The sequence below is a fragment of the Desmodus rotundus genome, chromosome 3 (genome assembly GCF_022682495.2).
Source record: "Desmodus rotundus isolate HL8 chromosome 3, HLdesRot8A.1, whole genome shotgun sequence".
Classification (NCBI taxonomy): domain Eukaryota; kingdom Metazoa; phylum Chordata; class Mammalia; order Chiroptera; family Phyllostomidae; genus Desmodus; species Desmodus rotundus.
This window is the reverse complement of record NC_071389.1, coordinates 167,722,172-167,734,233: the sequence shown is the minus strand read 5'-3', so window position 1 is coordinate 167,734,233 and position 12,062 is coordinate 167,722,172. Positions and strand designations below refer to the sequence as shown.

General features: G+C 38.7%; 1 protein-coding gene across 3 annotated transcripts in view; it reads left to right on the top strand.

The window, feature by feature from the left end:
* Positions 1 to 12,062, top strand: part of RASSF8 (Ras association domain family member 8) — a 97,197-nt gene that overhangs the window by 21,102 nt on the left and 64,033 nt on the right. For 2 of the 3 annotated variants that reach the window (XM_024575615.4, XM_053921710.2), the window contains exon 2: positions 6,031 to 6,111. The exons of the other annotated variant lie outside the window; for it this stretch is intronic. The gene's annotated coding sequence lies outside the window, so the exon portion shown is untranslated. The remainder of the gene's footprint in view (positions 1 to 6,030; positions 6,112 to 12,062) is intronic. 3 annotated transcript variants of the gene reach the window in all.

Below are 12,062 nucleotides of genomic sequence, written 5' to 3'. Positions count from 1 at the left end.
TGGGAAAATAGCATGTTGAATTTATCTAGACCCTCCTCCTGACCTTCCCGGCACGCTCGTTTACTGAGTGTGCCAGATCGGGCGCTAGGCGCTGGGCCTGTAGAGAAGAAGTGAGACAGGATTGATTGCTACAGTATGGGAACGGATCTAACATATAACACAAAACAGTGGGTACCTCCAAAGAATCCTCTTAATATGTTTAAAGAAACTGTCCGTTGAAGGACTGTTTACCATTTCATCGGTTTTATTACCTTTGTAGTTTACTTCCTTTAAATTAAAAACCAGTTAATTTTTTTAATGTTTCCTGGTCTCAGAAGGCAGCTCTTTCAGGGGTGTGCCTAGCCCACCTCATTTCTTCTGCAAATGCACAGAGCCTGGACTTCGTGAGTGACAGTAAAGACAGCTATACAGTGTCTCCTCCGCAGAAGGAACCTACTTCCTTTCCTAGTCTTCAGGCCTTTTTCCTTCCCGTTACCATAGATTCGATGTTTTCTCTTAAAACAGTGGCTCAGCTGCGTGTTCTCCCTTAATCACTGGACCACACCAGGGATCACACTGTGCCTTTCCCAGCGCTTACTTGATGTCCCAATGCCGCATTTGTCTGCCGTGTGTTCTGTAGGGAAATGCAGCTTCTATTAATACGCTTATGTTTGTTTCTTAATCTATCCGCACAGAACAGTGTTGTGTGGGGTTTTTTTGTTTTTGAGGTGACTCAAATTGGAGTAATAGATCTTCAATAAAGACACCTAGATACTTTGATGAATATTTATCACAACTCTGAAAACAGCTCTCTGGTATATGGGATATTAAAGTGTTAGCCAGGGGGAGGAGACCTTATCCAAGTAATCAACGGATAGTCTAATAAAGTTTATGATTGCTTGACTATTTAAAAATAATGATTATATCATTTGCTTGACTTACCCTTCTCCTGTGCTCTTCTGACTTCCTGTATGACATTTAATTACAAATCATAAGGCTAACAGTGTATTTCAATTCCTATGGTTTATTTTCTAATTTTTTTTATTGGTTTGAGAGAGAGAGACATTCATTTGCTGTTCCACTGATTTATGCATTCATTGGTTGATTCTCGTATGTGCTGTGACCGGTGATCAAACTTGCAACCTTGGCATATCAGGACGATGCTCTAACCAACTGAGCCACCCACCCAGGACTCAATTCATATGGTTTATGGATCAGTTTATTACCCAAATGTGCAAGGTGCAGGAGAGTATGAAAACTTATTAGAAGCAGTGTGACTTATGTGAACCAATCTGGGATGGGAGTCTGGTGGGAAAAAAGCAAACACCTGAGTTCAAGTCAGGGCTCCCCCCTGATTTCACTAGCCATGTGAACCTAGAAAGGTACCAGGTCTTTCGGAAACGTTAGTTTCCTCATCTGCAAAATGTGTACTGTAGGAGTTACCCTCACAGGGTGGTGAATGGTGTCTGAGTTGTGTGGAGTGTGTTGCCTGGCACTTACTTACTGAGTGCCTACTAATTGCTAAAGGCACTGGGTTCGGATCAAGTCATCTAATCTTTCTGAACTTCAGTTTTGTCATCTGTGTATTGGGACTTTTAACATGAATATGAACAAGCTCAGAATGTACAGCCAATAGCAAATGTAATGAGTTGTTTCACGAAGGCTCCCGTCAGGATATATGCACTCTACTGCAGTGTTTTCCCCCGAGTCTCTTTCGTGCTTCCAAACATGTATCTGGTGTCCTTATTGCCAGATATTAGTTGTGTCTCAAAATACTGCATAGTTAGTGGCAAGAAACCCATATCTTCTTACCCACCTTTATAAACCCCACTATATTTTTATAGTAAGGGCTTGTTCAATGTTTATTATATGAATAATTATTTTTTTATTACCCTTGCCCTCTTCTTTGTGAACTACTGTGGCTGATAACATGATAATGGATTTATTTCCACAGAAATCTTATTGTTTTACCATTTCATGTGGAATAGGTAAAGCCTAGGATACCTTTCTTACTAACATTGCAAATTGCTCTTAGCAGATCTAAATTATACTCAGAGATGTGGGATGTCTGTGAGTTTGGGTATTGAAGAAGAAAAAGACCCTTGAATGTTCCTACACTTTATTAGAAAAACCAAAAATTTAGCAGAATTTTAAATTTGTATAATATTCATGATTTTAATTTATGTTAATGGATACAAACAGCACTTATGAAAATGTACTGTAACATTTTGTTTACAGTTGAATATTTATTTATAGTTGAATATTTGTACAAAATTTTCTCTTTTCAATAAAAACATGATTTTTAACTTTTGAACATCTCGGGGTAACAGTGGAGAGTAGCTGGCTTCCTTCAAGCCCTTTGGACTTTTTCTTACATGACCTACAAGACAAACCTCCAGCACAGTAAGCTCTTTCCTGCTTTCTGCAGTGACGAAAATGCCCCTGTTGCCCACTGACAATGTCCCACTGTTAATGTCCATCCTGGTGGGCCTGGTTTGGAGGAAGGGAGTGTACCGAATCAGCAGTTACTAAGAGACAGCCACAAGCAAGTGAAAGTCCTGCTCCCTTTACTTGATTTGTGGGAAAAGGGGGGAAAATGGCAACGCCTCTTAGAAACTGGAATTTATTTTGCTCTCGAGTTCCTAATCATTCCATTTTGCTAGAGTTCAGTGTATAGAAACTGCAATAACCTGTTATTATGTTCGTTTACATCAATAACTTCTATTTGCACTTTTAGACTAGTTTAAATAAAGGCTGTGTAGATAATGGATGCATTAGTTATCTACTGCTGCATAACAAGTCGCCTCAAACCTGGGGAGTTAAAACAGCAAACACTTTTTAATCTCATCTAGTTTCTTTGGATCAGAAATCCAGGAATGTCCTAGGTGGGTGGCTGTGGCTTGGGGTCTTTCATAAGCTTGCAGTCCAGATGTCATTCCAAGTCGTGAGTAGTCTGTGTGAAGACTTGACTGGGGCTGGAAGATCTGTTTCCAAGGTGTTTTGCTCTCATGCCTGGCAGGTTTGAACTGGTTATTGGCAGGAGGCCTCAGTTCCTTACCACATGGACCTCTTCGTGGGGCTTCTTGAGCATTTGTATAACAGGAGCAAGTGATCAAAAAAGAGCAAGATGGAAGCTGCATCGTTTTCTTATGACCTAGCCTGGACGTCACACACCATTTCCATGATATCCTGCTGGCCCTGCAAGTTACCTCTGCTCATTGTGATAGGAGAATACACAATGGTGTGAAGACCAGGAGGCAAGGATGTGGGGAAACTATCTTGGAGGCTGTCTATCAATATAGGAGAATGCCTTTAGCACAAATTTTGAAGTGTCCTGTGAATAACCTTTTAATTTTATCAAAAATAATATAATTATTGGAATATAGAGATTTCTCATTTTTATTCCTCCTTTTTACCCTAAATTGCACATGTTGGTAACATGTAGATTATCGGTCCATTTCAGTTACTTCTGTAATAGATATCTCTTTCAGACATGTGTTCATAGGAGAATTGTATCTAGATGGAAGGAATCATTTAGTTAGACAGGGTTTTCACTGATGGTGAGGTTAGCATCACTGAACAACCCTCTGCCATTCTGTAAAGCCCTCCGAATTCATCAAGCCTCAGTGGACATTTATTGAACATCTCTCACGTTCTGGGCCATGTGAATGCAGATATCAGTGCAAAATGTCTCTGCCCTCAAGCAAAGACAAACATGGCAATAGGGGTACATATTGGAGTGGCGAGGTCAGTTATGTAAGATCGTGGGCTCTGCAGTCCATTTGCCTGAGTTCAATTCCTGGTTTCCTATTTAATAGCTATATGACCTTGGACCATTATTTAACCTAATTTTTAGTTTTCTTTTCTGATTATTCTTTTGTTACAGCTTAGCTACCTCATAGGGGTGTGAGGATTTAGAAAACAGTGCCAGTGAGTACAGTTAGCCAGCCACTTGAGACTATCTGGAATAATCACTCTGGCTGAGGGAAGGTTCGCAGGAGATGTGAGACATTTGAGTTGTCTCTTGGAGGGTGAGTTGGAGTTTGGCCAATATAAAAAGTTGGTGAGGCCAGGGAGACAACTCAGCCTCGCAGGGACTAGAGAGGTGAGGACCGTGCACAAGAGCCTGAGTCCCTTACTTCCTGTCAGGTTTGGCATTTTCCAGAGGCATCCCAAGCACATTTCCAGGACACCAGCAGGACTGGGACACTTCCCATCCCATCCCAAAACACCTTGACTTACCCAGAATTTTATAATTATAAAAATCTATAAAGGAGAGGTTTTAATGCCCACATATATGTAAGTTAGTATGACTTTCAATTACATACGAGGGAATAAGCATCATAATCTCCTGGGCCTTTTAAGTGTCTGACTCTGGTAGCAGTAACTTTATTTTATGGACAAAAGATAATGATTGTGTCAGTTCTAGTAACTCCTCAACTGCCCACTTTTCACTTCCAAAAGATTTTCTTGAAAACAAAACTAAAAAGTGATGAGGTTTTAAAGAAGAACAGATGGGTAGGAAAAGAGATTTTGATTTAAATAAGTAAGAATCACTTGGCCAACTAGGCTGGATTCCAGATATCTTGTAGGCCTAAGGGTGGGAATTAGGGTGGCTAGTCTCGTTAGCCTCTTCTCACAGGGTTCTGGACTGGTCCCCAGCTCTCTTTTCCAGCAGGGTTGCCCCTTCATTGCTTTTTCAATGAAATCATGCTCCATGGACATCAGCCTCAAATGCATGTCTTTCCTCCAGCTTCTTTAGGAGATAAGTAGGTCTCTTGAAGCCAGAAAGCTCTAACCCATCTTGTGGAAGAGATGAAACGAATTCTGTGATATCTAGTTGGCTCAAAGCCTATTCATTTTCATAAGGAAAAAAAGTTAATGTAACTGCTAGTCTCTTTTTCTTGTAAAACTTGGAAGCATGCACTAATGCACCTTTGCACTGCAGCTATAACACTATGTAAAAATAATCTGGAAATGAATGGTGTTTTTATAAAAACTATTAAGTTATATGAAGTGTTAGTCCAGTAACCAGACTTGGAGACAATGTCGCCATTCAGGATTATAGTAGCTGAGCAAGGAGAGCACAGGGATGGAAGGGGCCACTTTGAACTACTCACTTCCTCCGTCGTGTTTGAAATTTATATATTTTCTGATAGCTTGTATCAGATTTGGGGTCCTCCAGCTCTTTACACTATTTCTAATTTGATGTTTCATATTATTTTATCACTAATAATTTGTAACTTTTTTGGTAACATTTTCTCTTCCATAATAAAAGTTCACTTTCCTAGTATATTAAAAAAATGGTTGACAGAAGATGGTCTTGTCACTAAAGCAAATCTTTCTATAAATAAATGCAAAAACATCTATTAAGGGTATAGTCTGATGTAGCAGACATAAGAATTGCGTCAATTCTCGCATTTTAGCCAAGATTTCTTTCTTAAGCTTTCTTTGTAACTAATGTCATGGCAGGGGTTCACATTCTCACAGCATTAGGCGATAGAATGGTCAAAGAACTGGAGCCAAGTGACTCTCTTAGCCAGCAGTTGTGATTTTTACTCACCAATGAAAAGTGCGGCGTGCTTTTGTTTTTATTTTTTGGTGCTGAAAGCCTGAGCTCTCTCCTCCAGCTCTCCTCCAGCTTCATTTTTAGGCCCTGACCTTAGGCAGTTTTCCAAATGCCTAACTGTTAAACTGCTCTCAAGAAATTATTAGGGGGGGTGGGGGGCAGGGAGCTTTGGTCAGGAGGAAGAGAAGGCCGAAGTCTCTGTAGAACACCATGGCCCATCAAATGACCTTTTTAAGAAACAACTGAAATTCCTTTTTTCAAAGGCACAGAAATACTAGCTGAAACCAAACCAAACAAACTACCCCATAAGTACTGCTATTCAAGGATCAGAAAGGGAAGGAGCAATTTTTCTTGGGAGAACTATTTGAAGCTGAAAGCTTGTGTTTTTTTGCTCTTTAATGATTATAAGTTAAAATGGGGTGACTTAGCATTTTTAAGATAAAAACGAGCCAGACCTGTGAGAACCCTGTGTACGTTTTTAGGTGCCTGTGCCTGGTGCCCTGCCCTTCCTGCGGTCCAGACCACCTCCCACTCTCCTGGCCCGAGGGCTCCGGCGAGGTAAGGTGAGTCCACACATTTGCACTCCTTACGTACCTCCTAGCAGAGTATCACTTACGGTGACTTACATACATTTTTTTCAAAGTTTGGGAGACTTTTAGAGATTGTGCTCACTGGTGAACTCTTAAGAAGCGGGGGATATAGATAATTATAAATGTGGTTAACGGTGGTATCTTTTGCCACTGTAGTGGAAATCCTAGATTCAAATTTGGGCTGATGCTGCTAGAATCGTGAAACATGCTTGGGGTTCCAAATTTGAAGTCTGAAGCAAAACATTACAGATTGTATTGCTACTCTTGGGCTTCCGTGAACACTGTTAGACTAACGCTTTACGTGGACAGTCTCTCTCAGAGCAGAGACCTAGGTATGTCTAACAGAAGGGCTGGAAGGTTTGGGTAAGTGTGAGATACATCCTGTAGTCTGAGCTTTCATCTCTTTCGTAGTGTGTCAGTAATTGGCTCCATCAAGTAAAGAGGGGCACAGAGTCCCTTGAGGTGAGGAAGTACAACCAAATTATCTTGCACTTGCTTTTTGTGAGTTCGATGTGTGTCGTCCCTTATCTCTTGAACCTCGGAGTCACTTACTGGTCCCAGGAGGGAAAATAACTTGACCTTGTTTGTAGTAAGTGACTTACTTAGAATAAACTGTCCACATTTTACAGGTGAATAAAATGTGTAAGGGCATCAACCAGTGTGCCATTTTGTCAAGTTCTTAATCCCTCATTTGTAAAAGTTTTGTGCTTGATTTTCTCCTAGATGATGGCATTTTGAAGGTCTCACATACATTAATTTCCCCCTGAAATAAAAAAGTATAACCTTAGGGCCTCTAGTAGTTACTAGATTATGTAGAAGGAATGGGGTCCTAAAAGCACAAGCCTATACTCTCACAGGCTCGGTGTTCCGTGGACTGTACTACATTGCTTGTGGATTAGGAAAAGTAATTACTACAAGGCCACAAGTGTTCAGCGTAGAAGATGGTCTGATTGTAATAAGGCAGTTTTGTTATGTGTGAGACCTGAAAATTGTCCTAGTTGAGCCCTGCTCTTTGTAATTTTTTGTGTTACAGCCTAAAGAAGAAAAGCATAAGAAAAAAACATGTATTATGTAGCTCAGCTGAGTAAAAGCTCTCTCCATGATTGGACAGGCACTTAAATTTTAGTTTTAGCTTCCGTTACTGATAAAGCTGTTCATAAATCTTTCTTTTATACGTGAATTGTTTCTGTTTAGGGGGATTTATATATTAAGTTATACCAAGAAGGAACTGTGGTTCAACTTTAATGTTGAGGGATTGTGTACATTTGAGCTTGAACAATTTAATTGTTTGGTTCCTGTTGGAAAACTAGTCGTTACCCACTAGTACAGGTAGGAGATGCATGAGTTGCTTGAGTTTGCTGAAGAGTTTTCATTTTTTGCTGTTTCTGCTCAAATGCTAAAAAATAAATGACCGATTTTTGACTTCAAGTGCGAAGAGGCTCCTTTAGCATACTGCCTTGTTTTCCTTTTTAAATTAAGTTTTGTTTGTTTTACATGAATGAAGGGCTCCTGGGCTAGGGCACAGTGAGCTGCACAGGAAACTTAAAACCCTTTTTTGCCTCTGCTGGTACTGAAGTAACCCAGCTTACTCATAGAAGGGAGGGTATATGAATTCCCCAAGTCTTTCTGAATGAGGCATCTAATTTTAGTCATGTTAACTTGGATGAGCAACAAAGCCAGCTTTTAATTCTCAGTATTGCTACACTGTAAAAGACCTGAAGCTTTTTTTTATAGAGCTACTTTAAATTTTTAATGTCTTACAATCAGATTATCTCTACTGAATCACATTTCCTCCATACTGATGCAATTTTTCCCAAGCCATTATTCTTTTAAAGCATGATGATGGAGAATAATTCACAGTTTATCACAAGGCATCTTTGTTAGGTTTATAAATCTGAAACTGTGAGAGCAAACTATAAAGCCCATATTTTCTGTGGGCTTTAAAAAAAAAAAGATTGGGTAAAACAAAATAACATTTTACAGATTAGTTATTTGCTGCTCTCTTTGAAATAGGACTTCCCCCACGCTCCCTTTTCTGGTACCTTCCTGTAAAACCATTAGTGAGGGGGAAATAATGATAAACAGGATTTAGCTCTATATTCTTCTTTCATAACGGCCATGCAAGTAATTTCCTATGGTTTCTGTGATGAAGTACTTGGTGGTAGCACACTGTGCCTCTGGTAACAAGGAGTGCTTTCAGAATACTGTCAACATTTTATGTTTTAAACTGTGTGTGTATTTTCAAGTTAGGTTTTCTGTCCCATGTAGACTTAATGGAATTTAGTTTTTATATGCTTATACTTGGTTTTCAGGGGTCAGATTGGGGTATTTCTGAATAAAACGGGTAAAGAGATATTTATTGCTGTTACAGGTAATTCATGCACACACATTTTAGGAGGTTTGAAATGATCCTGTGGAGAAAACAACTTGGTAGAAGGGGGGATATTTTCTGTAATTTCAGTTGTCATAGTAACCTGCATCAAGAGGCATGTACTTGGAATCTAGGCCTGAAGAATTTTAGTGACAATAAACATTCCGGGTGCATTCATCATCATCATCATTTTTTTTGCCTCCCAGAAAGGAGCCATCTATTGTGACTTTATTATTTCATTTCTGTTTTTAGAACATAGGTGGCAGTTTGCATTTTTTAGCATTTTGAAACTTCCCTGGTAAGAGTAAAAAAAGCAAAGTTTAGCTGTTTATATTTGAAGTTGACATGTTTTGATAATGTACCTCAAACTCATTTTGGATGGCAAAATAGGGATAATATAATGATTACTTAATGAAGAAAGAAACAGATTTGGAAGAAATTGCCGTATTTGTTAAATGCCAGTCTTAATATTAAGAGGATTGGAATCTGGTTTTCATTGAACTCTGGTCGGGGAATGTTTTGACTTTCCTAATATCAAATTGTTAACATTTTTACTTTATGGCATCTTGTACAAGTATATTTTAATGAAAAAGATGGGATATCATTTTTATTAATGGAATAAGTTAATTTGAGATATTTGTCTCTAGACATTACTTTTAGATATACTATCTTTCACAAGGACAATACGTATTTTTTAAGGGTTTTATTTATTCATTTTTAGAGAGAGGAGAAGGGAGGGTGAGGGAGAGGGAGAGAAACATCAAAGTGTGGTTGCCCCTCACGGGCTTCCTCCTGGGGGCCTAGCTCGCAACCCAGGTATGTGCCCTAAGAATCAAGCAGGCGACCCTTTGGTTTGCAGGCCGTTGCTCAATCCACTGAGCCACACCAGCCAGGGCAGAATGTGTTTTCTTAAGAAAAAGGTTTTTAATGTTTGCTTCTCTCCTGCTGTTCACTAATCAAGATGATTTGCAATTAAATGTTCTGTGTAAGTAAGGAAGGTTAAAAGAAATAGGAGGTAAGGGGGTATGTGCCCATTCATTCTAGGAAACTTGGAAAATAAATTGGAAGAGTTTGTGGTTAGTCTAATAAAAAATATACAGAATTAGAAGTTACAGGACGTAACTAATTATCTGTAGTTAAAAAGTGATAATACTTTTGTAGGTACATTTCCACATATATATGAGAATCTCAATCAAGTGGACGATTCTTTTAAAAACATAAATCAACAAAATTTAAATTTTGAAAAGTACAAAGGTAGATTTAGAAAACCTAAATATTTACTGGCAAAATGTGAAGAAAAATAAAATCACCCATTATCTCACTGTTTAGAGTATACTACAGTGAATATTTTGAAAAGTATTTTTTAAACAAAATCATAATCAAGCTGGCAAGAGCCAAAATACTAACAATGGTGAAACAATAAACTTTATATCCTGTTTGAATTACCAGCATAACCAGCAATCGTCACTACTATCTGAAATAGCTCTGAAATCTGCAGCTAATATAATAAAGAAAAGAAAAAGGACCAAAAAAACTGTTGAAAAGGATAAAATTATTTATAGATAATAAAAACATTCCCAAGATGATCAACTGAAACTAATAGAGTGCTGTAAATTTCCATTATAAATAATTTAATATGACCTATATAGTAGTAATAACCAATTCAGAAATATGAGAAAAAAGGAGCCCATTCATAGTAGCAACAGAAAGTATGCTGAGGATTAAACTTTGTACGAAATGTGAATGGCATGTAGGAAGGAAACTATTAAACTTCAGCGCAAGGATGTGGGCACTCAGTGCTTCTAGATACGAAGACAATTCATTAATTATTTTATTCTCTTTATGTTTACTTGTAAGTTTAATATAATTTTAATCAAAATCTCAACAGTAATGATTTTGCAGATTAGTGATTCTGAAATTTCATTTTTATACAAAGTAAGAGCCATAAAATGTTTATATAAAGAGGAATTATGAAGGAGAACTTGTAATGCTAGATATAATTAAATAGTATGATGTTCATAAAATAGACAAATATTTGGAAGAGAATAGAAAGCTCAGAGGAATGTTATATTGATAAAATGCCATTACAAATAATGAATGTAGCCTTGGGTGGTGTGGCTCAGTGGATTGAGTGCTGGCCTGTGAACCGAAGGGTCGCCGGTTCCATTCCTAGTCTAACCCTACCACATGCTTGGGTTGCAGGCCAGGTCCACAGTAGAGGATGTATGAGAGGCAACCACACATTGATATTTCCCTCCCTCTCTTACTCTCTTCCCCTCTCTCTAAAAATAAATTTTAAAAAAAGATAAATAATGAATATAAAAGTACAGTAATAAAGAGACCAGAAGAGAATGTCCATGAATATCTGATGGATTTGGGAAAGGAAAAATTAAAATAGCAACGGTTAAAAAGGAGTGATTCATATATAATTACATTAAAGATAAAAGAATTAAATTTATCATACGTCATATCACAAAAACTATTCTTGAGATTTCCAGTCAAGATGGCGCCATAGGTAAACACAGCTTGCCTCCTTGAACAACCACATCAATATTACAACTAAACTATAGAACAACTATCATTCAGAACTGTTAGAAATTGAGCTGAATGGAAGTCCTACACTGCAGAATGAAAGAAGAAACCACATAGAGACTGATAGGAGGTGCGGAGGTGCAGAACAGGTTGGTTCCACACCCATGTGGCCAGATAAAAATTGAGAGGGATATCTCAGGGTCTCGGGGCCCCAGACCCATGCCAGGAAGATAAGTCTCCATAATTTCTGCCTCTAAAAACAAGTGGGGATTGAGACTGTGGAAGGCAGAAACTTCTGGAGTCCCAGGCACTTCCTCTTAAAGGGCCCATGCACACACTAACTTAGACTCACTCCCTCTGAGCTCCAGCATGAGGGCAGCAGATTGAAAGTCATCAGAGACATACTGGGAGGAACTGAATTGTCTGGCATCAGGATGAGCAGTGGGGGACAGCTTTCTCCAACAGAAGTACTGGCAGTGGCCATTGGTTTTTTTCTGAGCCCTTCTTCCCACAGAGTCACAGAGTCAGCAGGCAGGTACCATTCTTGAGACTCTGTCAACCTGGCTCATACCGTTTGCCCCACCCTGATGATTCCCTGGGCCCTGCCCCATCCATCTTTTGGGCCCACCCAAGCTGTTTCCAGTGACTTTTCCCTTTGGTTTCCCTTCTGGCACCCCCATGATGTGAATGTTGGTGTGCTTGAAGTTGTTCCAGAGGCTCCTTACACTATCCTCATATCCTCATTTTTTAAATTCTTTTTGCTTCTTGCTGTTCTGATTGTTTTTTGTTTTTGTTTTTTGGCTTCCATATATTCCAAATTACTGATTCGATTCTCATCTTCATCCACTCTACTGTTGATTCCCTATAAATTGTTCTTTATTTCAATTAGTGTACCTTTCGTTTCTGACTGGATCTTTTTTATGCTGTGTAGGTTCTAAGTTCATTGAACATCCTTATAAACAATGTTTGAACTCTGCATCTAGTAGATTACTTATCTCCATTTTGTTTAGTTCTTTTCCTA